Source organism: Cygnus olor, chromosome 18 (assembly GCF_009769625.2).
Source record: "Cygnus olor isolate bCygOlo1 chromosome 18, bCygOlo1.pri.v2, whole genome shotgun sequence".
Classification (NCBI taxonomy): domain Eukaryota; kingdom Metazoa; phylum Chordata; class Aves; order Anseriformes; family Anatidae; genus Cygnus; species Cygnus olor.
The window spans coordinates 12,529,127-12,555,605 of NC_049186.1; the positions used below are offsets into that span (position 1 = coordinate 12,529,127).

General features: G+C 61.4%; 1 protein-coding gene across 1 annotated transcript in view; it reads left to right on the top strand.

Annotated features, from left to right (window-relative positions):
* Positions 1-26,479, top strand: part of RBFOX3 (RNA binding fox-1 homolog 3) — a 160,519-nt gene that overhangs the window by 53,958 nt on the left and 80,082 nt on the right. Inside the window, 1 exon segment of the mRNA XM_040530221.1 lies at positions 9,841-9,958. The gene's annotated coding sequence lies outside the window, so the exon portion shown is untranslated.

The following is a 26,479-nucleotide window of genomic DNA, read 5'->3' on the forward strand; positions in this document are numbered from 1 at the left end:
TAATCACTGCCTGTGGGGGCATCGGGCCCCTGCTTAAAATGCATTGGCAGTGCCGAGGTGAGAGCAGGAGCTTGAGAGAGCCTCTGTTAATCTGCTCCCTCGGAGACGGGCTACCTTCGGCCTGTTAATCAGTTGCAGTAATTACAATCCCAACTTTACATGTGGAATGTTAATTAATGCATAGCTGCAGGGGCCGGCACCAGGCGCCGTGTGCCCGGGGTGCAGGGGGCGGCCGCGGCGTTAACGTCTCCAGCCGGGGCCGTTCGCGGCGGGGAGCCGCCGGCGGTGTGGGGCTGAGTGCCGGCTGTGCCGCATTTCCCGGACGGTGGCTGCTGGGCTTTCTGCTCCAGGACTACAGCTTGCCTTTTAATTTGCTTTGCTGACGTGGATGGCAAGATTTGGTGTGGAAATTGGGTAATGCGTTTGGAGCCCCCCACCCTGCTGGCTGCCCCTGGGGACCTAAAGCTGGGCGCAGGATCCAGATGTGGCCTCGCAGGTGCTGAGCGCTGCGGGGTGGTGGCAGCCCCAGGGCTGGCCAAGGGGCTGCTGCTGGCTCACCCCCAGCTCGGACCCGGGGCCGTTTGTGCCGAGCCACGAGCACTGCTCTGGGTACGGAGCTTGGCGTTTTCCTTGCTGGACTTCGCGGGGCTGTTCCTGGCCCCTTCTTCCCACATGCGAAGGTCTGAGCAGCAGCTCTGCTCCCTGCGATACCCGGGCTTGGTGGGGGACAGATCCGTGCTCTCCAGCCTGCTCTGGAAACCCCACACTGCTGCTGCCGGTAGCCTTAGCTCTGGGCAGGGCATTCACACCCACGCTGAGAGCTGGAAAATGCTGGAGTGTGGTCACCTGGAGCCCCGGGTGCTGGTGGCTGGTGCTGGGTGCTGGTCCCACCTCTGTACAACCTGCGCTGGGATGCCCTGAAGCAGCTCCAGGTGACCGGCACCGGTCTGCAGCTGCCCCTGCCCCGTGCCGGGAACAACGCTCGTGCTGCCCTTGGCCGTGTGGCATCTCAGGGGGCTGCAGTGCCGGGGCTTTGCGGGGGATCGTGCGAGTCCCTGGGCTGAGCCCCGCAGCGCACGGGGGATGCTCTTGGATCATCCCCGCGGCGTGCTGGGGCCTCGTTAGGTGCGAAAGTTGGGCAGCAGAGGAGGGGTAGGGAGAACCCTGCTTCCAGCACACGGGGTGCAGATCCCTGCTGCTGGCGGGGCAGTCATTAAAACCCCGGTCAGGCCTGGCCGGGAGCGGCACGGCGCTGCCTGCCAGGGCGGCACTGCCTGGGCTCATTGCTGTGAGCAGCTGAAGGAGGGCAGAGCAGAGGCGTGAGCTGAGAGGAATGACAAAGAGGGGGAAGGAGAGGAAGAAGCCCTGGAGGAGGAGGAGGAGGGAGGCTGGGTGAGTGCCGCATGCAGCACGGGGTGCTCCAGCTCCCAGGGCTTGTCCCCAGTCCCCGAGCAGGGACCCGACGTCCCCGTGTGTGCCCTGCTGGTCCCCAGCGCCTCATCCCCTTGCTGTCCTCTCCTCTTCGGCGCGTGGGGCTGCCGGGCTCGTTTCTTGCCTTACTTTTGTTTTCAGTGCTGAGAGGTGGAGTTGCCCGGTCGCTCCAATCTTTCACTGTCGACTTTTCCCATGAGGTTTTAAACAGGTTCACTAAAGCTCTTCTGTCTCTGCGTCCACGCTGGTCATAAATCTGGGGCTTGTCTCTCCAGGCGCTGGGTTGTTGCCAGTCTTCAGAGGATCTGACTCCTCAAAATGAGGAACGCTTCTTCTGGCGTTTCTAGCTCACCGACGGCGTTGGGAAGGGCTGGGGGGGGGCTCGTGCGCTGCGGCAGCCGCCCGAGACGCAGGGCTGGGAGCCGCCTGGCTGCGGGGGCCGGCGAGGTGCGGAGCTCGGCGCGGCAGCCTTTGGGCGAATCCCGGGGGCATCGCTTCGTCGCGCCGCCCGTCCCAGAGCCTCGGCAGCATGAACGCCTCCCGGAGGTAGGAGAAGCTCGTGCTTCCCCGAGCAGAGCGCCTTGGCGTGGGCAGGCTGCCTTTCCCGACGCCATGAACTGGGCACCAGCCCTGGCGACGTGCCGGAGCTTTGGGCACCGGTCGGTGTTTTGTCGGTGCAGCCGGCGTGCGTTGAGCTGGGTGTGTGCAGAGCTCGAGTGGGTGCGCAGCTGGCAGGGGGACTGGAAGCTGGGGTAGAGGAGGGGCGCTGGTGGTCAGCGTTGCTCCCAGAGGAGGTGCGTTGTGCGTTGCCTCGCCAGGGTTTGGGAGCAAGGACGGTTCTTTGGGACCTGCAGAGTCGTCCCCAGCTGCCACAGGCCAGGGACAGAGCCCGATCGTAGCTGGCGCTTGGAGCCGCTCCGAGCCAGGGCTGAGCACAGCGGCCGTCCCACGGGGTGGCCAGGGGTCACGAGTGCTCCTCAAGTCAGAATTAAAAATTTCCCTCATTTCCTGGCACTGAGCCCCACGGGGTTTCCAGAGGGCTGATCACGGGGAAGCTGTCATTTCCGTCCTTAAAATGTGAGTGGTGAGTGGCAGATGGTGAAGGAAAGAGTTTAAGATCTAATAATGACTGGAGGAGCGGGAAGGAGCTGATGAATACGTCCCCGAATAGCCGAGGTGTCACCTTGAGAGACCGGTGTGTGTCCGCAGCCCGGGAAGGGCAGCTCCCCGCGGGGCTCCCGCTCGGTCTCCATCTCTGCTCTGCTCTGCGGTGAGCCCGGGTGCGCTCTGCAGTTGCAGATCTGAGAAGGGCACGAGCACCAAAGCTGTCTTTCCATGTTTATCCACCGTTCTTCGGATCTGGCTTCAAACCTCCTGACAAGCTGCCTGGCACATCGGCTGTTTGAGGGAGCCCGGCTGGAAGAGGCCGCTGCGAGGACCGCTACCGTCCACGCCCGCTGCGCAGATCTCTTGGTGCCTCTGCCCGACCCGCGCCAGCCCCAGGAACAGCCCGTTTCCTCCCGTTTTGGAGCTCCCTGGATCTGGCCCGTGGTCTCTTTCCCCCGTCATTCCTCAGGTATCGTTCTGCAGCCGTGTTTCGGTCACGGGGCTGGCGGAGGCTGTGGTGCTGGTCCCCGAGCTTCTGCTGACAAGGATCCCGCTTCAGGATACCTTCATCCTTCCGTGCTAGAAAGTGCTGGCACTTCTCCACGCAGCCATTCCTGCTGGCACAGCACCAGCTGGAGCACCGGGAGACAACAACGGAGGCTTCCTCCGTGCGCTCCCCAGCTGCTGCCCGGGTCCCTCTCGCGGGCGGGGAAGCCGCCTGCCTGCCATCGGTGTCGGGACTGGCAGCACGGCGTGCTGAGCTCGCTGCCACGGGCTGCGGGTGCACCTCGGCTTCCCGAAACTCCCCGCCTTGGGGATGGAGCCAGCTGTCCGCGTGTGCGCATAGGGCCCCGCAGCACCCGTCAGACTTCTGTTCCCTGTGCTGCTACCCCAGCACCTACCCCGGTGCCCTGTGCTTCGGTGGCTCCTCAGGCTCTGCTCCGTGCAAGTGGCCTCCAGCGCCTGCCGGGGCGAGTCAGGGGTTTGCTTCCATGGCCTTGAAAGCCCGTGCTGTGCTGGGCCCCTTTCTGTGCAAACTCCTCGAAATCACATCGGGTAATTGCCCTGGCGGTAAGACGGGGTCACGGGCTGCGGGTACCAGCTTCCAGGAAAGCTGAGCGCCCTCCTGCCTGTCTGGAGATCGATGCCAGAGTCCAGGCGCAATCTGATCGGCTACCGCAGGAGCTGAGCGCGAGGCGGGCGTCCCGCAGACACCCCCATGTGCCTTGCTCCTGGCCTCCGGCCCCCCACCCATGGGACCAGCCCCACTGGAGCCAGGGCTGTGCAGGGACAGGACAGGGCCCTGGCAGTGCTGGAGGCGTTACGTGGCAGAGCACAACCTCAGCACTCGGTCCCTTTCTGCAGCAGGAACAGATGCTTTCTGCTACAGTTTGAGTTTTTTTCCATCTTATTCATTTTAGGGATTAATTGGAGTGTTTCTTCTCCCTCCCTCCTTCTCCCCCGTCACATACAGCTGCACATGGATTTTAGGGTCATGCTTGTTTACACCAGTTATATTTACATTAACGGGTGTTTGTTTTTGGAAGAGCAGCAGAAATCCGATAAAAACAAATGTTCCTTGCATCCCACAACTGCCGTCACTGCCCAGGGCGGTGGAGGCTCCGGGCTGGGTGCCCCAGGACAGCCCCACGCACCAGCAGAGGACACTGCCGTGGGCACGAGTGGCTCTGCTGTGGGTACAGGCGGCTTCCAGGCGCTGCGGTACCAGCCGTGAGACTCCTCTGGTGCACGCAGTGACCTGATAGGGGCGGGTTGGTTTTGACACCCCGGTCGCGGTCCTCGGCTGTGCCCGGTGGGCCCGGTGCAGCCGTTCCCCGGGGACCAGCCGCCTTCCCGGCTGCGCAGCCTCTGCCACAAACGGCAGCTGCCGTGCCGCTGCCTGGGGCGGCCGGGGGATTTGCTCGGTTTTACGAGGAGGTTGGGGTGGGGGAGAGCGTTTACGAAGAAGAAAAAGAAAGGGGAGGGAGGAAGTATAATTATTTTTTCAAATAGCTCTCAGCTGCTGGATGCCTTTAAAGTTCCCTTTGTATTACTGCAGGTCAGGCTGGGCAGAGCCTGGCCTGGAGCGGTGCGGCGCCGGCCGCCTTTGTCGGCATGTCTGCGGTCTCGGTTATTAGCTGGGCTGCGGAGACCCAGCGCCTCAGATCTTCTGTGCGGCTGGTGAGAGAAATAAGCAGAGCTGCCTTATCACGCTCATTTAACTGGTTAATACATCTTCAGAGCAAATAATGCAGTCTGTGGGTGAATTGCTTAACCAACCTCATTACTATTGTGCATTTAGCAGCTTGGAGGAAGATAATACCTTTCAGGTTTGACCCAATTTTAGTTTTTGTTGTCATAACCATGGAAAATCGACCTTCAGAGACCCTCAGCAGTGAGCCTGAATAGGAAGTGATTTACAGCAAAAGTGCTGTGCAGAATACTTAATGCACTTGTGCAGAAAAACAGACTGCAACACTCGTCTTGGCACCCGTGTCCCCCTGCAGCAGGTGCTGGCCGCGCTTGCACCCCCCCAGCCCTGGCTCTTGGGCACGCGCTGCCCACACCGGGTCCCCGCGGGACGGGGTCCGTGTCCATGGCGGTTCGGGGCTGCCGCCGCCGTTCCCCTCCTGCACAACGCCGTGCCTCCCTCCCTGCCGGCCCTGCAGGCACTGCTCGGGAGGCCGGTGCAGGGAGCTGCGCCCCTGGGTGCAGGCAGGCTGCTCGCGGGGCCGCTCGCTGCGGTGGTGCAGGACCCCCGAAATTACAGGCTGTCAGAGGGGCAGGGGGCACCTCCAGGGCACTTCTTGGGCTTGGTGGGAACCGTGCCCCAGCCCTTGGGATGCCCAGCCCCGGTGGGGCAGCAGGCGCCCCAAAGCCCTGCCCGTGCCCCGTGTTTGTTGTGCCGGAGGTGGGGAGCATCCTGAGTGCTCACGGCCCGCTGCGCTCCCACCGAGCGCTAGGGAGCACAGGAAAAGGCAGAGGGTGATGTTCCTAATTGTGAAATTGAAACGAAAATTGCAAGAGGACTGTAAAGCTGTGAAACATGGGACGGGTTGTGCTCTGCAGCATGCGGTTTTGGCTGGCCGGGGGTGGTGGGCAGATCCCTCCGTCCCCCCCTCCCCAGGCACTTTCCGAGGCTGTTTTCTCCATCCTTTTGTTCAAGATGGTTTCTCCTTCCACTCCTCGCCTCTCTTTCGCTTCTTTCCCGGCTCTTTCATCTAATAGAAATGCACCTTCAGTACGGCGGAGATCTTTACTAAATTAGGCTGTGATAACTCCCTGTTCTCTGTAGTCAGGCTAGGAAATGCAAATGCCACGAGCGGGGCGCATCCTGCTCCCCAAGCGCCTCGCGTTGCCTCCCCGCTCCGCTCCTTAATGAGCACTTTCCTTCCGGCTTACTCAGCCTTTGCCTGCTCGCAGCCTTTTCAGGACTTCTCGAGCGCCGCGTTGCATATCGTGAGCAGCATGCACCGTACGTGCACCTTTTGGAACTTGTTATCTCAGCCTCGCCAGCCGTGCCTCCCGCGCACCCGGTGCCGCATGCTGATGGCCCGGCCGGGGCTCGGCCGCTCCTCTCCCCCCGCAGCCCCGGCACCGCTGCCCCCAGGGGTTTTTGTGCGAGTGCCCCTGGCCCGGTTCGTGCCGTGGGGCGCGGTGACAGCCCTGCGGCTGTGGGGCTGTGGGGCCAGCACTGCCACGGGGACGGGCGCAGGGATGAGCTCCTCTCCCTCCTCTCCCCGGGTGGTGGCTGGGGGCACTGAGCGGGCAGCTAATATTAGATTGCTTTAATTCTGCTGCTTTGCAGTGAAAGGAGAAGCTGCTCCCTCAGCGTAAGAGTTCAAACTCTTTAGCCTTCCTCTGTGTCACCTTTACGGCCATGGATACCTCCAGGTGTGACGTAAGTGAGACTCGCGGAAAAACATCTTCTGTTCAGCATCAAAATCCTATTACCAAATGCTGTGTTCTGCTGCACAGATATCAGGCTCGGCACAGATAAGTGGGAAATAGCTCCTGATCTCAGTTGGCGCAGGCAGCTGTATCTCGGGCTGCACAGGCTCAGAGTGCTGCTTCAGTGCATTTTCTGCTGAAAGAGTCCCCGCTCTCCCCTGCTGCTGGAACAAAGGGAGAAATAACTGCTTGTATTTGCCTTCGCAGCCTCCTCACAGCTCTCCCCCCCAGCCCGAAAGGACATTTCTGCATCACACCGCTGCTGCATTGAAACCCAGATCACAAATCTTGTTCCTCTCGCCCTCCTCTGAACCCGCTGCTGGAAGCGCTGGGCTCCTGGCGCATGAGTTTGTCTCGCTATGATGGGTCGGATGGGCTGCAGGGCTGGGGCAGGGCAGGGGCAGGGGCAGGGGCAGAGCAGCCTCCTGGCAGTGCCCCTGCCGTGAGAGGCGGCAGCAGCAGGGGCTCCAGCTCCCAAAACTGAGCAGATGCAGCACCGGCGGGGCTGGCCTTGGGGTTGCAGACACTGCTGGCAGCGCCCGTTCTTGCTCCGTCTCCTCCCTAGGAAGCTTTGATAAAACCTCTCAGCCTTCCAGGGGTTGGTTTGTAGATGTAATCGCAGTGGTTTATTGTCTATAAGAGCTCAGCGGCACACAGGGAGAGATGCACCCCAGGGATCGGCAGTGCGCTTCCAGTCTCCTGTGTCTGCACGCCCCTCTGGGGGCTGCGCTGGCTTCCCCGACTGTGGGGGAGATGTTGCAGACGTGGGGCTTGCTGCTGGATGGGGCCGCCTGCTCGCTGGGCTCCCCTCACCCACACGGCATTGGCGGGGAACGTGCCAGCCCCATCCCTGCACGCGTGTGGGTTTGCTTTTGAGAACAAGGTGCTGAAAAAGTAGCACTGGTTCCTCTTGGTTTAGGTTTTTCCCCCTCTGTTTATAGTGTCCTAAATTCATTGCACGTAGCCATAGACTCATCGAGTATCCGGAGCTGTAAGGGACCCGCAAGGATCACCGAGTCCAGCTCCTGGGGGCTGGGGGGAGGAAGGTGCTGGGAGAGCAAAGCCAGGGCTCAGGCTGTTGTCCTGCAGGGATTGCTGGGCGAAGCTTTTGCCCTGCATCGTGTAGCAGATCGGAGGCGATGATCTCAGCCTTCTCAGCTCTTCGAATTCACAAAATTCAGCCAGTTGAGCTGTGTTAACACAGACCTGCGGGAGGGGGATGCTGCGGGGCCAGAGCCCGGTGGCAGCCCTGAGCGGACGGCCAAAACGCAGCACGCTCACGGGGGCTCTGCCCGGGCTGGCGTCCCAGGGCCGCCGGGCTCTCTGCTGTGTTTTTGGGGTCCTGGGTGCCCGGTGCTGGGCTTGGTGGCGGTGCCCGTCCCAGCCACCAGTGTCAGCTGCTTGCTGCTGGGTGGCACAAAGGCGGCTCTGGGGGAAAGCCGGTGAGCGGGGCTGTGCGCGCTCGGCTCTGCCGGGTGTCCCTGCTGCACCCACCCCGTGCCGTGGGTCCCCTCGCCCACCAGAGAGCAGTTCCGTGGTGGTTCACGGGAGCTGCGTCAGGTGGGAGAGGAGAGGAGACGTGTGGGTGATTAAAAAACCCCTCTCAGGAACCCGGACAGCTGAATCCCCACTTAACCCTGCGCTCTGCTTCAGTTTCTGGTAACAAAAATAATCAAAGGAGGAGAGGAGCGGAGCTGCAAGAGAAGCTTAATTTAAGGGAGAACAGCAAATGGGTTTCTGTGCAGGGTGGATTAGGAAATTGGGCTGTGACAGACTGACTTCAGAGGTGACTGTGATGGAGGGGGCTGGGGAGGGGCTTTGAAGCGTACAGTTGTGTTGAGCTGCGCTCGCTGCTACGCGTGTTAATCAGGAGCAGGGCCTAATGAGCAGGGATAATTGGGTGGAAGGGGAATTCCAGCAGATTTGGGAAGGCTGGGGAGTTCCTGTGCTATTCACAGGTCCTCTCCTCTCTGGGGGTTTCTGTGCTCTCGCAGGCGCAGTGCTCGGTGCCCGTTCCAGGCTGCGTGGCTCACGGCTTTCTGCAGCGATGGGGCCCCCCCGGGACCGTGCTGGGAGCTGGAGGCACCCTGAGTGCCGTGTTTGGGGTCCCGCTGCCCGTCTCCCTCCCGTCCTCTGGCGTGGCTGCATGGCAGCCGCTTGCTGGCTCTCCTGCCCCTTCCCTGGGGTTACAGCAGGCTCTGCAGGATGGGGCAGCCGTGCTGCTGCTCCATGGGGAACGGTGGCCCCATCCGGCACTGCGCTGCTCCACTCCTGGCTGGGATCTTGCTCAGACGGGTGGTTGGGGTGCTGAGGGTGCTTCGCACAGCCCTGGCCAGCACCCTGCCCTGGCAGGAGCAGAGCTGGGATGGCTGCTGGTGCTCTCCCGGGGGCTCTGTGCTCCCTCCACTCCCCTGAGTTTGGCTGATCAGAAGGCAGCAGGGTTATTCGCGAGCCGTGCCACCGTGCGTACTCTTTTTCTTTTCCCTCTTCTCCTTGCTTTTTAATGAGCCAACCTTGGAGGACCTTGAGAGACGCTCCTGCAGCTTTTCAGTGACTTATCTGCCGGCCTCTGCCCCCTATTCCGCCGAGGGGATAAATCTCCGCTCGCGGCGCGGAGCTGAGCGCCGAGCCCGTCCCGCCGCGCACCGCAGGCTCCATAACTCACGGCGGGGGCGGGGGGGCTGCCTGACGGAGGTCGCGGGGTGGACGTCGAACACTCAGCGCCGAGATTGATGGCATTCCCCGCCTGGAGCAAGAAAAAAAGTCCCATTACAATAGGGGACAAGCTGGTAAATTATCTTCCGTTCAACCTGGGTCGGGGAAAAACAAACTGGAGCGGCTGGGAGTGATGCAGGACCATGGGCTGCCTCTGAGGAGGGACCGGGAGGGCTGGGGGTGTTTTACACCTTCAGGAAAAGCCTCTGCCTCTCCTCGCCTCCATCCTGCGTGCTTCATCCTGCTTTTCATACAGCATCTGTGTCAGTGCAGAGACCAAGAGGTGGTCCCGCCGGGGACCCCTGAACCCCAAGCAGGGGCCGTGCCACGCACACCCCGCAGCCAGGGCAGGACCTAGTGCCCCTCTCCGGGGCTTTGCTTGGCTCTGCCTGGTGCAGGTCAGGGCGAGCGGGTGCGTGGGCATGGCTGGTCCTGCCGGCAGCGTTGTGCCTGCGGGCAGCGAGTGCGAGCTCCAAAGCTCCATGAAATAATTGTGCTGTAGGAGTGGGACAGGTTGGGCGCGAGTCCCTGCGAGCTCTGCCGCTTAGCAGCAGCGAGCTGTGCTGCATCCCCCTCCCTTACTGGTAACGATGCCTGCATGGGGACGGGACTGGAGACTCTCCCTCTCTCTTTCAGGCTGAGAAGCCTCTGCTGTGAGACCCTGACGGCTCTTCCCGACAGCTCGGAGAGGCAAACGCCAGTGTGAGCTCTCGCCTGCGCCCCGCAGCACGAGGCACCTCCTCTTGCCGCCCAGGTACGTCTGTTCCACCAAGCAGCCCGGGCTGGGGGGAGCGTGGAGGCTGCTGGAGGCCACGCTCCTGCTTCCCTATGGCCCTGCCTGGTGTTGCAGCTCGTGAATCAATCCACCGTGTGCTTGGCACCAGTGCTAGGTAAAGATCGTGTGCCCCCTGCTTTCCCGCACGTGCCCAAGGTCCAAGCTCCAGTGAAACAACCTGGAGAACGGGAGCATCGCGGGGAGAAGCCACGCTTCTGGTGGGAGGAGGGCAGCGGGGATGCCTGGCTCCCTGCTGCCCACCCTGGGCAATCTCCTGGCGATTCCCTCCAGGCGCAGAGCTCCTGGAGTGCTCAGGACCCGGGTGCTCCCCTGCTCAGCTCCACCGCAGCCTGGCCGTGCTCAGGACACGGCGCCCAGCATGGATCATGCTGCCAGCCCACTGCAGCCGTCTGCCTGGTTTCCACTGGTTTAGTTTGAACCCGTCCCCATCGGTTCAAGTGACACAAGATAAAAGCCAGCCTCCTGCTGACATCAGACCGTGCTGGGAGTTTGCACAGAGTCTTAACGAGTAGTTAAAAAGTCAGCCTGGTACAGGCAGCGTGACTTTCTCCTCCAGCCAAGCCACTGTCCCCGTTTCCTCCCAGTGCTGTGAGCCCTGAGGGCACTGTGCCTCGGAGGGGTTGTGGCAGTGCTGTCACAGCCACGCTTTTGGCCCGATGGCAGGGATGGGACATTGCTTGAGGACAGGACATTGCTTGGGGATGGGGCATTGCCTGGGGACAGGACATTGCTAGGGACACAGCACGGTGCCTGTTGGCTGCATGCACCTCCTGTGAGGGTGCTGGGGGAGACACCACGGCCCCGGCACCCCTCTGGCCGGGCCCTGCCTCGGGCTCTGCTCCCTGAGAGTGGCTCCTGTGCTCTGCCGTCCATCCCACGTGCGTGCTCTGACACCGCCAAGTGAGGAGCGAGGTTTGAGAATCTTCGTCCCTCCGCTGGGGGCAGAGGTTGTCCTGAGAGAAGGATTAAAGAGGAGCCTTCCCTCTCTGAAGAGGCTGTGCAGATGTATTTCCCCAGCCGCATTAATCAGTTTGAAGGCAGCAAAGGAAGCTGAGCTCTGTGTATCACCTTGAAGCTTTTCTTTTTTTTTTTCTTTTTTTTTTTTTTGCCTTTTAGAAAACTTTGGGTGGATGTTATTGCTCATGAAAACGAGGGTCTGATCATGCTGGGTAGGAGCAGGCGTAGTGTGGGCTGGCGCTATTATGCAAGCTTCCCACATGCAGCTCTGCCAGTGCACGCCGTTCCAGAACAACAGCCCGCGCCCGGCCCCGAGCCCACCCCCGGGGCTGCCGGAGCGCCCGGCCCCGCGCTGCCCACGTCACCCCCACGCCACGCTGCCCGCTCCTGCGAGGGGCGAGTGCCCGGCCACCGTGGTGCCCTGTGGGGTGGAGGTGGCTGGGTCAGGGGTGCACGGGCTCGGGCTTGCTCCTGCCAGAGGCATGGGGCTGCGTGCCCTCAGCTGCCGTGGGGGCTGCCCCACTGCGCCGTGCTGCGCGGGAGCCGGCCCGCTGCGTTAGCTCTGCCTGGAGCAGGAGCACCCGGCGTTCCCTGCAGGGTGTTGTGGTATGCTAGGCATGGGTCTGGGGGCTGTGCTGCTTGTCGGCAGGGGATTCGCGATCAGACACAAAAGCCAAACCCAAATGGCTAATTTTATTCCAGAGATTGTTTGCCTGGTGTCAAGCAACCTGGGGTGATTCACGCATCGCTGCTGTCAGGGCTGTGGCACCAGTGATGTCCCTGCCATCTGCTGTCACTGGAGAGCTGTGTGGCATCCCCAGCCTCAGTAAAGATGCTCAGTGCTTGTCTTGTCTTAGGGTACCCACAGATGTGTCTTCACTGCTAAAATGGGTTCCCTTTTCCAGCCAGCAATCCAACAGAGGCAAAGCCTGGCTTAGCTTCGCCTCTGGCTTAGCGAAGTGAAGCCAAACCCCAAGTGGGAGCACGTGCTGCAGGTGGGGTTGTCACCCTGGTGGGGAAGCTCATCAGTGTCCCATGGGAACACGGATCCAGCCTGGCTGCAGGGACCGGGCACCCTGGGACAGACGCAGGCTCGCCTGTGCTGGTGCCACTGAGCCTCTTCCCCAGCCAGCCTTCCTCCCTACTGCATTTATGCTTCCCTTGAGCCTCCCTTCACTGCCAGCCATCTTCCTTGTTGTTGCCACATGATGGCTTTGGGTTGCCAGCCGTGAGCGTCACACAGGGGTGCCGGTGCCTCGCACGAGGCTCGCGCTGACCGTGGGGCAGCACGACGGATCAAGGAGCGGCCACGTTGGTACTGAGCCCTACAGAGATGCTCCCTGTCATCCTGAAATCCAAGCGAGCCCTCACCAGGAGGAAAGTGCTCCTTAAAGTAAGGCTTGAAGACGAGCAATGGAGAAACATCTGAAAAGGGAGCCCTCGAGGCGCTTTTGTTCCAGCGAGTGGGAGTGCTAGATCCGCTTAGACATGAAAGGCTGAGCAGCTCCATCCCCAAAGTCACCAGCGAGACTGCGGCGAGGAGGAGGACGGGGGTGCGTGGCTGCAGGGGGAGGTCATCCCGGGAACGCCTGTCACCGGGACTCCCCTCTCCTCCTCCCCTCCGAGCAAGGAAATTAGGTCACACTTGGAAGTCAGTTTCTTGGCTGTGGATTTAATTTGGCTTTTCCAGGCTAGTTATCATATAATAAATTCCAGGAGATTTATAGAAAACATGCCCAGGGAGGCTTAGCCAGTGTGTAACAAGATTTGTGCTATTTCTCGCTGTAGAGCAGCTCCAGCAAGCACAGCATGCGCCTGGGGCTGCGGGCAGGGCTGACAGGGCCGGAGCTGCGGGGCTGGCACCCACGGCTCCCCCAGGCCCAGGGGATCCCAGTGCTCGGGTGAGGGCTGCCAGGGCTGGGATGGGTCTGGCAGCTCTGGCGCAGAGCCTGACATCCCCAGGGCCCAGCCTCTGATGGCTCCCACAACGGGGCTGTGCAGGCTCACGCAGCCTCAGCCCTGCCAGCCTTGCGGCCCCGTAGCAAAAGCCTCCCCGGCCCTGAGGCACTGTGCTGCAACAAATGTCCTCGCCCGCAGCTCCCCAGCAGCAACAGGCTGCTGCCATAAATCATCCGGGAGCGGCTGCCTTCGTGTGACCAGTCGTCACTTGTCTTCTCGTGGCTGCCGGGAGCGGCAGTGACGGGCCTGTTGTGGCTGGGCCTGCTGGTGGCGATGTTGGTGGCTGTGGTGGTCGAGGCCTCCGGTAGCCCGGGGCTTGTTGCCATCAGAGCCGGCTCCCCAGAGGGGAGTGATGGGGAGAGGGCTGTGGGGACAAGGAGCACCGGGGGGACATCCCCCCCCAAGGGCATGGCCTTGTGGCCTCTCCCCCCTCGCCCGTGGGAGGCCGTGGGACAGCGAGCTGCTGTCTGTGGATCTCGGCTCTGCGTGCCTGTGGGAGACAGGTTTGCCCGCTGCCTCGGGAAAGGCCAAGAAGGAAAAAAGCACTCGGTTTTGCTGTGATTTCTGATATTTGCAGCACAATGGCAGCTAAGTGTCTGGGAGACAACCAGCAGCACAGAGGGCACTGCCAGCCACGCTCCCCATACCGTCTCTCGCTGCTTAAGCCGCCCAATTAGTGTCTTATTAGTCACTCCGCGTGTTAAAGCATTAAGAACAATTAAGGGTGAGAAGAGTTTCCAGATGTAGCAGCAAGCGCTGGAGCCGGGAGCTGGCAGCTCCGCTGGCTGCTCCCATATGGAAACAATCTCACGCGCAGCAGGGCTCGCTGCAGGATGGCGAGCTGGGCCCGGCGCTGTCACGGGGTCCGGGGGCTGCCGAGGAGCGGGGGGTGATGCCCACCCCTGCCACCAGCACCCCATGGCCAGGCTGCGCCTGGCTTCTGTGAGCTGGGGAGGGGATGCGGGGGCTCCGGGCTGACCTTACCGCTGGTGCTGGCCGTACCGCTGGGGTATCGGCACCGGGGCCGCGGGGTGCAGCGGTGGCATACCGGGAGAGCTGGCCATGCACGTCGGGATGTGCCTCTGAGCACCTGCTGAGCATGCTGGAAACGCTCCCCGTTATTAAGTTTGCAAATGAACTCAAGTCAAATATTTATTTATTGGCTGGGCTCGGTGTGAGTCAGAGTCCCTCCGCGCGGCGCCCAGCCGTCGCTGGCAGCCCCATGCCGCGCGGTGCCTTTGCTGGCGGAGAAAGCAGGGCTGGAAACGCACGCGGCTGCGAGCAGCTACGAAAGTGCATCTGGGACACCGCGTGTGGGGGACAACTGCCTCGATAAAGATAGCTCTCTTGTTGTGACACTTCGAAGTACAGGAGAAGTAGCACAAGCAGAGACGAATGTGACTTCAGAGCCTGAGTGCAAGTGACTTCAGCTCCCCATAAATAGTCCCTGGCGCGGTGGTGGAGGGAGGGGGACTGGAGCAGGCACATCCCGGGGGCTGTCATGCCCACGTGCTTGGTGCCCGCTGCACAAGGCAGGTCTCACCCCCTCCAGTGCTCCCCACCGGTGCCAGGACTGCTTGGAGGGGGGCCAAGGCAGAGCCTCGGTGGCCGCCCGCAAGCCCGGCTGCTGCTGTGCCCGCACGGCGCTGGGGCAGGGGTTGCGCGGTGCTGGTGGGCACCGGTCCCTGTGCCACTTGTTGGGCGCGCTCCCCCTCGCTCGCCTGCTGCCTGGCCAGCGATCCGCAGCCAGATTGTTGGCTTGGGTAAATATATTTTACCTTGGCAACCTCGCCGGTGTTTGCCTGCCTGGAGCGTTCATATTTATAGCAGTGGCCTCCCGCCGCTCCTGCGTGCCAAGCCCCCTGCCCCACGGCCAGGCGCTCAGGGAGGTTTTCCCAGGTTTTCCCATCTCTGCTCCTGGAGGCTTTGGGTGCTGCCTCTCTGCTTCCCTCCATGCTGGTGGCTGCGAGCCCAGGGAGGCTGCCCCAGGCAGGTGCTGCTGGCCCAGGGGCAGGGGCTGTGGCCTCGCAGGGGCAGGGCCTGTGGCCCCTGCTGTGGCCTCGCAGGGGCAGGGGTCCTGGGCTGGGAGTGCTGTGCCCTCTGCCTCGCTGCAGCTGGGGCTGGGCGAGCACCATGAGGTGAGGGCACGGAGCTGGAGAGAAGGGGAGGGAGGTGGCCTTTGGTTGTTGGAATAATTCCTCTCCCGCTCTCTCTGGGGTGAGGCGAGCGGTGCTTGGACAGATGGTGTTTTTGAGTGACCTTGGAGCTCGGAGTGGTTCCCTCGGATGCTGAGTAATGGTCGGAGCCACGGGAAGCGAGCAGCGGTGTTGCAACCTGCTCGCGCCAGTGGGAGCTTGTCAGGAAGCCAGAGCTGGGGAGGGATGTGGGGTGAACCAGGGATGGAGCCAAGGCCCAGCACGGCGTCGTGGCTGTAAGGAAAGCAAATGTGTCCCGCGATCCCTGCTCCCTCGGCTGCGCGAGGAGCACGGTGCTGTGTCTGGTGGGGCTGGCCCGACACTTCCTGACAGCTCCTACAGCCCCCGTCCGCGCTTCCTTTGCCTCGCAGTGGGATCTCCCCCCTCCCTCTCACCTCTCTTCTTAGGGAAAAGCCTGTGCTTGCTCCAAAAGCCCCAACAGGGGCCTCCGCAGCATCAGGATTTGGTTCAGGGAAGCCCCGTGGCTTAGCCATGGCAGGTGCTTTGTGCAATACAACGTGTCCTGCAGGTAAGATCAGGAACTCTAATTCTAGGAGAAAATTCAGTGCATCCCCGGGGGGCTGTGACGCAGGGATCGCCCCACTCCATTCGCTTGTTCTCGTGCTTCTGTTTCAACTTTGTTTCCAAGTTTGTGATCCAAATTTGTGCCTCTGCTTCTCGGGCCCTGGGATTGCCTCCTTCTGTCAGCGCCCGGTGCCTGCGGGTGGCTCTGAGCTCCGATGCCCGAGGTCCAGCCCCGGAGGCTCTTTCGGAGCCTGCAGGCGGCCACGCGCTGGAGCTGGGCAGCGCTTCCCAGGCAGCTGCCCAGGGCTGTTGGGAGGAGCCTGCCTGCGGCGTTGTGACAGTGTGGGCATCTCCACGCCTGGAATGAAATCTGATAAACTGCATCGGAGCTATTTTTATTCTTGTCTGTTCCTGAGCTCTCTGGGGATGCAGAGTATCTCATGTTCCTGTAGCATGGACCACGAGGAGCAGCGGGGCTGAAGCAAGTCTCAGGTGGACCTGGATGGTTCACCGCGGGGTTATGTGCGGAGCGATGCGAGCTGGGGGGCAGCTGCACCTGCCCCCAGGAGCTGCGTGGGGCTGGCAGCTCTGGGTAGGCAGCTTCAGACTCGGAGTCATAGGAAACTGCAGAGGGGAGCTGAAGAGGACTGGCAGGAGGCGTGCAGCAATCAGACCTGCAGAGGCAGCGGCCTGGGCTGTGGGGCCTGAAGCTGCCTGGGGCATTGCTCGCCTTGGGCATGAGGGTGCTGGGCTGAGCGCAGAGCCTGTCGTGGGCTGCGCCCCTGCCCGAAGGTCTTGCACTCCTGCACAGGGCCAACGAGCCCTGGTGGTGGGAGACGTGCTGGTGCCACCCCACGGAGCGCAGCAGCGGCGCTTTGGGGAAGCCAACCCCCGGCACGAGGTGATGGGGCGGTGTGCTGCTGGCAGGGACCCTGCCTCTGAGAGATGTCTGAGGTCCCCAGGGCAGAGCGAGCCGTCACGTCAGCACATGCCTGCTGCATTGCTGCGTGGCTGGGTGAGCAGGGAGCAGTGCTCGGAAGGACACTCAGCTCTGCAGCACCTGCGCAGGGGGCAGGAGTCGTCCTCCCCAAGGGGCTGTGTCCCAGGAGAGCTGCCCGTGGAGCCTCGGTGGCCGTGCTCACAGCGGTCTGTGCTCGGGGAGCCCTCGGCTCACTTGGTGGGGTGGAAGGAAGCAGCCGGCCCTCGGGACCCCTGCCCTCGCTCTTGGGTGCTGCTGGGGTGGGGACAGGCGCTCGGATGTGGCCATCGCCCGCAGCCGCTGGTGCCAGCCCGGGTGCAGCATCTGAGCAGCTCCGGTTACTTAACATGCAGCAAGTGTTGTACTCAGAGAAATTTAGACGTAATTTTTTTGTGCTTGCATGTAAATGTGGGTAGGTGCTGTCCTGATTGATGGCAATTAGCATTTTCTAACGGTAACAGATGTTCAGATTGCCAGGAGGCTGGTACCTAACGCCCACACTGCCATCTGTTCCACTGGGCACTGCCTGGGGAAGCGGTACCAGCGCTGCAGACCTGCGAGTCCTTGGTGGGGTGTATTTAACAGTATTGTACGAGATTCTTATTTTTTTTTTTCTGGGGGAAAATAATAATAATAATAAAGACGTTTTCAGGTTTATAAATAGTTCATTCTGTTTATTATGGGATGGAGACTTTCCATCTGATTAGCAGCCTGGATTTCTGCACTGGGTTAGGGAAGCAATCTGGACAGGACACAGAGCAGGAGACCGTGGCCCAGGGATTTCGAGGGGCTCTGCTGCAGCATTGCTGGCAGATGGGAGGACGGGAGGAGCTCCCCCGGTGCTGCTGCTCTCTGGGAGGGCTCCTCAGGCTCTGGACCCTGTGCAGAGCGGGGACAAGTGGAGGGGACCAGTGCCCCAGCGCAGGAAGGAGCAGCACCTGGCAGCAATGCTCGTGTTGGTGCCCAGCTTGGTGCTGGGCCGGCTGATGCAGTGCGCGCTCCTCTGCGCGCTCCCGCGCGCTGTCCTCCGTGCCCCCAGCAGGTGAGGGGTGCCTGGCTCGCACCTCGGTGCTGCTCTTGCTGCTAGCTTGTGCTCGGCCCTGGGGTTTGTTCGGCCTCTCTCCAAAACATTGAGCAGTCTCAAGAGACAGGGAAGGTGACAGGAGGCCCAGAAGACCTCGCCTGGAGGAAAGCAGCAGCCCTGCTGCTGTAGCACGGGCATGGCAGGTCACTGCAGTGGGAGGGAAAGGGCCGAGCTGCTCCCCTGAGGGCCATCGCATGTCATCTCCAGCAACAGAAGTGCTGAAACGCCTGAGCACCATTTTAGATCAGTTAAAAGCCATCTTTAGGGAAGAGGAGCAGAGCGTGAGCCTGGCCCCTGCTGCCCCGGCCACGATCCCACCAAGCGCTCCGATTGCTGGGGACGGTCCCAGTGCTCCCGGCAGGGTCAGTACCTGTCCCAGTGCCCCCTCTCCCTGCACAGAAACCTTCTGCTTCCCCACCTGCGTGTTCCTGCAGCCGTCTGCACCCGTCGGTACTTGTGCCGGCGTGGTGGTCGAGCTCCCGCAGCCCCGTGCCCGCCCGGTGCCTGCTCCCAGCGCGCTGGCGGTGAGCGCGGCCGTGCCCCGGCGGGGCTCAGCAGGACGGCGCCGTCTGGCCGCTCCCCGGGGGCTGCTCCCGGCCCCTTCTCCGCTCCCCGTCCATCTGGCCCCGTCTTTGCGGTCGCCCCGTGGCGTGGCTCGGGCCCCAGCAGGGCATCGCGCAGTGGTGTGAGCGCTGCCTGCTTTCTCCTGGAAATATCTTTCCCAAGCAACCTAGAAACACACTTGCTTTTTTCGCAGATGCAGGAGATGGTGACTCATAGTCAGCTTGTAACTGAGTAATATACCTAGATGTTTCTCTGTGTGTTTTTCCAGGTTAGAGCAGAAATTCTTGCGTAGTCCTTATGTACAGCATTTTGAACTTTGTGCTCTTCAGTCGCTCCGGTCCTCGAGGTCTGCCGGCACCCCCGGGCTGAGCCCCCTCCTCCTGCTCTGGAATCGCCTCCAGCCACCCTCAGCCGGGCGCTCGGTGCCACCGGTGTCCCCGCGGGCCCCACGGCCCGGCCGCTCGCGGTCCCTTGTCTGAAGAAAGGTACCAGCTTGCTCTGGCATCACCTGCCTTTGGTAAGGCGATGTTAAATCTGCTTTTCATTTATTTCCCCCTTGTTGTTCTTTCAGCTTCTGCTCTACGTGTTGTTGAGGTCTCAGAGGTCTGTGTGCTCTTTCCCTTCCCCGTGCTCCTTTCCCCTTGCCACCCCACCGCTGCTTCCAGTTCCGTCGCCCATTGCCACCCAACTGCCTGCTGGAAAGCCGTGGTGGGGCTGTGAGTTGGGCCAGATCTCTCGGGCTTCTGGGATGGAGATTTCCTCCTTCCTCAGATTTAAACTCGTTGGACACTTTGAGTTTTGCTCCTGCTTTGGAGGCTGGTTTTCATTTCTGTTCCTTCATGCTGTAAAGCAGCCTGCAGATGAAAGCGTGTTAATCACCATCCCTTCTGAAAGCTGAAGCTAATTGTTCAATCAGTTTTCAGGCAACACCTAGGTTGGTTTTATCTCTACTCATCCATGCTGTGTAGCAGCCTCACTTTTTTTCTGTATTATCTTTTTATTTACATACCTAATGAACCTTTCACTATTTCGCTGCAGCGTCTCATTCAGCCTCCTTGGTAATTCTTTCTCTGTCCCTGTGCTTTCTCACACACAAGGTTTTCTCTGCTGATATTTCCTCCCCCCGTTCCTCGCAGGCTCTCCCCCTGTGGCTCAGATCCTGTTGGCTTGGTTATTTATCCGCTTAGTTCTGGGTCTGTTCTCCACGAGCTTTCTTCCTCTTGCTGAGGACTTTATTTACTCCTCCTGCATTAAATAAAACTCTGCTGTCCTTACAGCTGGAGACAGTGGCCTCTAAGGTCCTCTTGTCTTTACTCCTGGAGCTAGCCCTGGCTTACAGATATATTTTTGTTTACTATTGTGTTATTTGGGCTGAAGCAACACATGACCATTTGAGCCAAGGTTGTTTTCTGCAGCCATTCCTCCTGTACTGGGCTCATGCCAGGCCTTTGGTGTGGTAGGAGGACTGTCTGTGGAAGCCCCACATCATCACTGGAAATGTCAGGCTGCCAGAAACGTGTAGACGATGCCCTTTATTGTAAGTCGCAAACTACTGTAAAGGTATGAAAAGATTGCTGCTGGAAGTCATGCTACCCATCAGGGGAGAGACTAAAAGACAAATGGATGCAAAATGCTGAAAGTCTCAGAGATGCGGTTTGCAAAATGTTACCGTGTCATTTGTGTTTCCTCTCCAAGCGCCGATCGAGTTGCAGGGGCAGGCAGAACAGAACAGGCTGGAGGAGTTGGCCCCTCCAGAGCCCTGTTTACTCATCCAGGAGAGGCTTCCTTAGGTGGGCTCAGGGGCATCCCGCTACGCACACGCAGGTGCTGAATGCAAGATGCCAGCAGCGAGACCGTGACGGAGGTCCCCCAGTAAGTGAAAGAGTCTGTGAGTTCCTAGAGGACCGGTCAGCTTGGAAGGCCACGGGGCACGTGCCCGGTCCAGGCCCCGGGGCAGCGCCCTGCCCACCCAGCGCCGCTTCCTGAGCCGAAGGGCGCCGGGAGGGATCCCGCACTGCTGCGGCGGCGCGAGAGGTTGGTTCGCCTCATCTCCCTGTAGCTCCGCTGCTGCCGGGTGTGATGAAACATTTAGCCCTTTGCCCCAAGGAAAATGGAAATCTGATTTTTTTTCCCTTGCATTTTGCCCGTGATGGGACAGCCCCGGGCAGCTTGGCCACGGCAGCACCCATGCGCAGGGCTGGGCACCCTGCGGGGACAGGGATGGGGACAGGGACGGGGACGGCTCCCCTCAGGGCACTGCTCACGCCTGCTCCCCACTACCCCGTGCTGGGCGCTGTTCCCCGTTGCCCTTCCTCGGCCTCTCTCCCACCAGGAGCACGTCCCAGTGCTTTCCGTGACCCTGCTGGTCACCCTGCCCCTGCGCTTTGTGCAGCACCATGCTGTGTGTGTTGTTCGCTATGGGAGGCGGTGGTCACTGGCCCCCCGGGCTGCACGAGGAGCATCCCCCCGCACCTCCCTTGCTGAGGGCAGCACTCGGCTGCGTCCCCCCGCGGGGCTGTGCCGCCTGCCCGGTGCCCACGGTGCTCGCGGCGCTGGCGATGCCGAGGTTCCCGTGCGGGTGTGCAGCAGTGCCGGTTGCTCTCACGCTGGTGGGCTCAAGGGGGACCTGCCAGCGTCACCGAGTGTCTGTGGAGCCGACCCCACGTGCGGGGGCTATGGCAGGGCATCAGCAGCTGACCTGCGGCTACACCGCGGAGAGGAGCCCGGTCCTGGCCCCGCTCTGCGGCCACCGTGTCACCGGGCTTGGTCTTGTAGCACTTTGACTGGCACAAAGTTGTTTCCATGACACATGATTAGCTCTTCCCTGGGCATCATTAACATTTCTCTAAAAAGACTCTGGCGTTTTGCCAGCTGCTTTGTAAGCTGCTTCAGAGGAGAGGAAATAATCTTGTCTCCTTGGCAAACTGGGCCAGGGGATGGAAGTTTTCGGCTGCAGCTCGGTGTTTGGGGAGGGAGACCTTCACAGGCACCGCCGCGCTCCCCAGGCGCTGCAAGGTGGATTTCCCAGCGCACGGCCATTACCCAGCAATACAGCGGCTGCTGGCAGCAAGAGGGGTGGTGATTAAATGACAAAAGGTGAATTATATAGAAAGTGCTTTCCTCCTCTCCGGAGAGCTCCCACGCTTTCTCTGAGGTTTGATTCGGAGGCATTTCTGTATTTTTTTTTTCCCTCCCCCCCCACAATTTTCCTTTTAAAAACATGAGTCAATTGTAGCATGCACAAAAGGGGAATACTGGGAGCCTCGGCTGGATGCTGCGTGCCGCGGAGCTGTGTTGAAATACATCCTGCATGGCCCAGCCCTGGCCCCGGCCCCTCTGCTGTGCCTGCAGCCACCCCCTGCGGCAGCACCAGCCTGGCCCGCGGCCCCCCGGCATGGGCTCTGCCAGGAGCCTGGAGCAGGAGCTGCCCCCATGGGGGTCCTGGAGCCCCTGAGGTGGCCGGGGAGGGGGCTCCCACACCATGCGGGGGGCACAGCGCTCACCCCCAGCGCTCTGCTCGTGTCCCTCGGGGTCTGGCGCTCGCTGGGCTGCTCCGGCTCGGGAAGGCTGAGCATCCTCCAGGTCAACGTTGTGGGTTTTCTGCCTGAAACGCCCAGCTGGGGACAGTCTCTGCAGAAGGAGCTGAAGCCCTCAGCCTTGCCAGACCCTGGGGACCCTCAGCCCCTTTGGTTGCCTTTGGGGAGGCTCCGGGCACTGGTCTGGTGGCAGCATCAGTCTGCCCTGAGGCACAGCGGTACCCGCTGCTTTACAGGACAGCTGTACAGACATAACCCCGGGCAGCTGGGGTGTCCTCCCCTGCTGGAGCCTCCCCACCGCCCGTCTTCCAGCACCCACCTTGCCCCAGGGCCCAGGCTCTGCTCCCGGAGCTCCCTGCCCATGCAGCCCACGGCTCTCCCCATGGCCAGGCTGCTGTCCCCATGGGCCGGCCGCTGTCCCCATGGGCTGGCTGCTGTCCCCGTGGGCTGGCCGCTCTCCTGGCCGTGCCCCGTGGGGCACCAAGGCGCCTCCGATCACCCTCCCAAGCACTGCACCAGGCTGCAGCCGGCACGCTTTCTTTCTGCATCCGCATCCAGTATTCATGGCAGCGGGAGCCTCACCCAGGGAAAGGTGACCCCCGTTACTGATTACTTTTTAAATTCTGGCAGAGCTGGAATCTGGCCCAGTAATTTCCCCCCCTTGGAGGCAGAGCTGCGTGCTGGTAGGGGAGGAGAAGAGGCTGAGGGCAGGGAAATAAATCAGGTGATGAATTGTCTCGGGGCCAGGCTGGCAAGCTCTGTCAGCTGTGATCTCGAGGCGCTTTTCCTGCTGCATCTGCCTGGCAGGGCCAGTGCACGGTGAGCAGGAGCAGGCGAGGCCCCGAGGAGCCCGGAGCTCCCGCGGTCACATCCAGCAACTGCAGGCTGCGGGGCGTCGGTGCAAGGTCAGAGCTGTGGGATTTGACTTGCTCCAGTTGCACGTGCTCGTGTCAGGTTTGGGACGCGGCGGTGTCCTTGAGCAGCAGCTGCCACACCGCACCAGGGGGTTAGGAAGTCCCCAAAAAGCCCAGAAGCAGCCAGACCGAGCAGGTGAGGCTTGGCCACTGCTCTGCTGCAGCACAGGGAAGCCTGGGGCCACTTCTCTCCCCTTTAAACTCAGTGTGCTGGTACGTGTTCCTCTCCCCTCTTCTTCTCCTTTGGAAATCAGGTCTGTTTTGCTGCCTCGTCGTTCATTCCCCTCGGTTGCTTCTCAAATTCATAAAGGAAAACTTCCCCAAGTGTTCGCATAGGTGTCACCAGCCAAACAGCTTGTGCTGCTCTAATAAAATGGCTCCGTAGCAGAGGGTTTGATCTATTTTTAAAGCAAGCTCAGCGCTGTCTCTAACCGCCCTCCCACCAGCAGGCTAAACTCAGCCTGAAGGCTCCGGGGAGCACGGTGCCGGCACGGGGGGTGCGCACCCAGAGCCGGCTCCTCACGTGGCCGTGGCCGTGGCCGGAGTGGCCGCTGCAGCAGCTGCTGGGGCCGGGGATGCTCCCACGTGTGTCAGGAGGAGAGAGCAGCTGGGGGCTTCCTGCGCCTTTTTGTCAGGGAGAGGAGCTCTCCGTGTGACTTTCATTCCTCCGAGCAGTGAATGTGCTGTATAAATTAACATAAGGAAACTTAGCTCCGCTTGGAAGTTTGGTATTTTCTCCTCGTTTGATGCCCTGTTATTAAAACTCAATTTTCTACGAATAACGTCCTTTAAATAGAATTCGTCTTCCAGCAATGACTCATATCAAAGAAGCAGCTCCTCGCAGGAGCAGGCAGCACTGGGGCAGGTCTGGCACTCGCAGCCTCGGGAATCCCCACATCAGCTCCCGGTGCTTCGCTGTGCCCGAGGAAGCTGCCCCGGGTGCCTCTCCTGCCTGCCCCACTGCCTCTGCCTGCTTTTTTGCCCCAGCTGTTGCAAAATCCCGTGCACAGAGTCTCGGTTCGGGGAGCCAGTGCACGGCCTCTGTGCCCAGAGCACGCAGTGCTGCTACCCCTGCCCGAAGGGAGCAGGAAAGCCACGGGGAGCCGCAGCAGCGCTCGGTTAACGGGCAGCGTAGTTGTGCCTGACCTTGCTGAGCAGTGGCAGGGTGAATCTGGCAGCGGGACGTGGGGGCACGCTAACTTATGGCTTTTACCCTTCCGCCACATCTGTGTCTTTGTTCTGCCTGGCTCCGATTATTTGGCTGCTCTCGTTCTCATATTTGCACTCACCTCCGTAACTATTTTGGTGGGCAGATGTGGCTCCCGTCCTTCCAGGAGACGTGATGCTGGGCTGCTTGTTCGACAGGCAGATGTGGATGTGCAGCAGAAGGGACAACTATTGCAGAGCCAACCCGCAATCGTTGGCAGCTTGCAGCGGAGGGAGGCTGGGGAGGCTGGAGGGAGCCCAGCTGGGGCGGCGGGGCCGGATTCTGCCTGTCCTTGTGGGTCTGGAGCCGGCGGCGCCGCGCACGAGGCTGCCGGTTGTTTCCGAGTGCCAAACGTTTGGCTTGGCCTGCTGGGGAGATGATCTCTGGCCCCCTCTGTTAGATGGATGAAGCTTCTCAGTTTTTCATTTCCCAAAGGAAAAAAAAAAACAGCCTCTAAATGCCACAGTGAAGAAATGCAGGAGAACAGCCTTGCAACTGCTCTGCTCAGCCAGGAGCAGCGCGCGGGGCTGAGCGAGGCAGCGTGCCCGGCCCTGGCAGCTCCGCGTCTGCCAGCACAGCAGCAATTTATGGGCTGTTAGTGGTGGTGCCAAGGGTGTCGGGGGTCCCTGGCCTGGCGTGGCCTCAGCGGAAAGGCAGCAGCGGGCAGGTGGATGCGGCAGGAGCTGGCAGCTGGAGCACACCGATGTTGAGGCTCCTGGCCCGCGGTGAGAGCAGCTCTGCGGTGTGGAAAGGAGAAGGAGGAGAGCTTGGAAGGAAGCAGGGACGGGGAAATGTGGGGAGAGGCAGCTAGTGGGGCGTTGTGTAGTGGGGAGATGGCGGGGGGAAGGACACGGGCAATCCACTCGTGGTGGAAGGTACCAGCCCAGGGAGGTGAACACTGACCTGGCATCATGCACGTCCTGCGGGTCTTGACCCACACCGCTGCCTGCCCGCGGTCTGCATGCTGCCGGGACGTGGGGCTGAGCAAATGCTCCCAGATGGAGCCTGCGTTGCGTTCATCCTGCCCTTGCTTTGGTGCTGCACGGGGCAGGGGCATGCAGGGGGACGCAGTACCTGCCCTCGTGAGGCTCGTCTCAGCCCTCCGTGCAATTTCACAGTGCAAGCGGTAAATCCGAGCTGTAGCTAATTAGCAGGGTAGCCTGCAGGCTGCTTAGTCACCATTTGCACTCGCTTTATCTCGCCATCTCTGTAAAAGCCTCTCCGTGCGGGAAGGGGAAGCTCTCGGGCTGGCTGGGCCATCCCCAGGCTGCGGCGTGCGCCACGGCTGCGGCGCTGCTCGGCCGTCCTTCGGCCCTGGGGCTGCCGGTGCTGCGCCAGCGCCCCGGGCACCGCTTCTGGCAGAGCACCAGGTGCAGCTGCGGGGAGACCCCATGGCTGCGTCTGCCCCAAAATGTGGTTTCGTGCTGCCGAGGACAGGCTCAGACCTCCCCGTGAGCGCGCCTGGAGAGCCCCGGCTGGCGCAGGCTGCAGGCGGCTGTTCCCCAGCGGGTGCAGGCAGGAAGGCAGCAGACGAGCGCTGGAGTTAATTGGCAAAGTTGTGGGTGGAAGGAGTAAGTGACAGGGTGCTCTGGGGCATAATTGAGCGCTCGAACGGAGCGTGGGAGTGGGGAGCGGAGGTCAGGTGCTTTGCCAAGTGGGACGGAGCGCTTCGGCAGAGCTGTGTGGGGGGAGCCCGGGGCTGGGAGCGGGCGAGAGGCGTCAGGGACAGAAATAGGGCCGGGGGTTGTGCCGGGTGTGGGGGGGCACGGCCCTTACTGGGGCACAGGACTGGTCCAGCGGGCAGCGAGGCAGGATGGACGGGGCTGGGTTGTCCGAAGCCACGTGTCTGATGAGTGCTGCAGCATGGCTGCACATGGGTATTCCTCACCAGGGAGGAAGAAGAGGGCACGAGAGCGTCTCCCGACACTGGCAGGTTCGGGCTGGGGCGGTTCTGAGTTGTGAGCTCCCGCAAAAATCGGCTCTCTCCCACCTCCTGCCCTCCTCCCTGGGAAGCCGCTCGCTGTGGTTCAAAGTTTCTGTACCAGGATTATTATTCTTTCTGGCCTGGCATCTGTTAAAGTGACAGCAGCCTGGAAGAGTGAAGGTATTGGAACAAATTTCTCATAAAAAGTAGCTAAGTTGATGAAACCATTACGGTGCCTGCATCCTGCACTCAATCATTGTGACACGCCGGGGGAGAGGTGCACACACACTGCTGGATGCCGAGCTTCCCTGCAGGTGCGGGGGGCCAGCCGGCGTCACCGCTGCTCCTCGTCCCCGGGTGCGCCCCATCCCGTCCATCCCATCCATCCCGTCCCCGCTGCCGGTCCCAGAGCCACCACGTAACCTCGTGCGGGGCTCAGCCCAGCGCAGCGGCAGCGTTTAAGCACAGGGTCCTGCTGGCAGCCCCGTGTCCGCAGCAGTAGCAGCAGGGAGTTGATGGAGACGAGTGGGGCTCCTGCTCCAGCGCCCACGAGCCCTGCGCCCCCCTCACGCTGCCCCCGATGAGGGGTGGCCACAGGGAGGAGGCCGGGACCGCGGCTGGTCGGCGATCCCCGA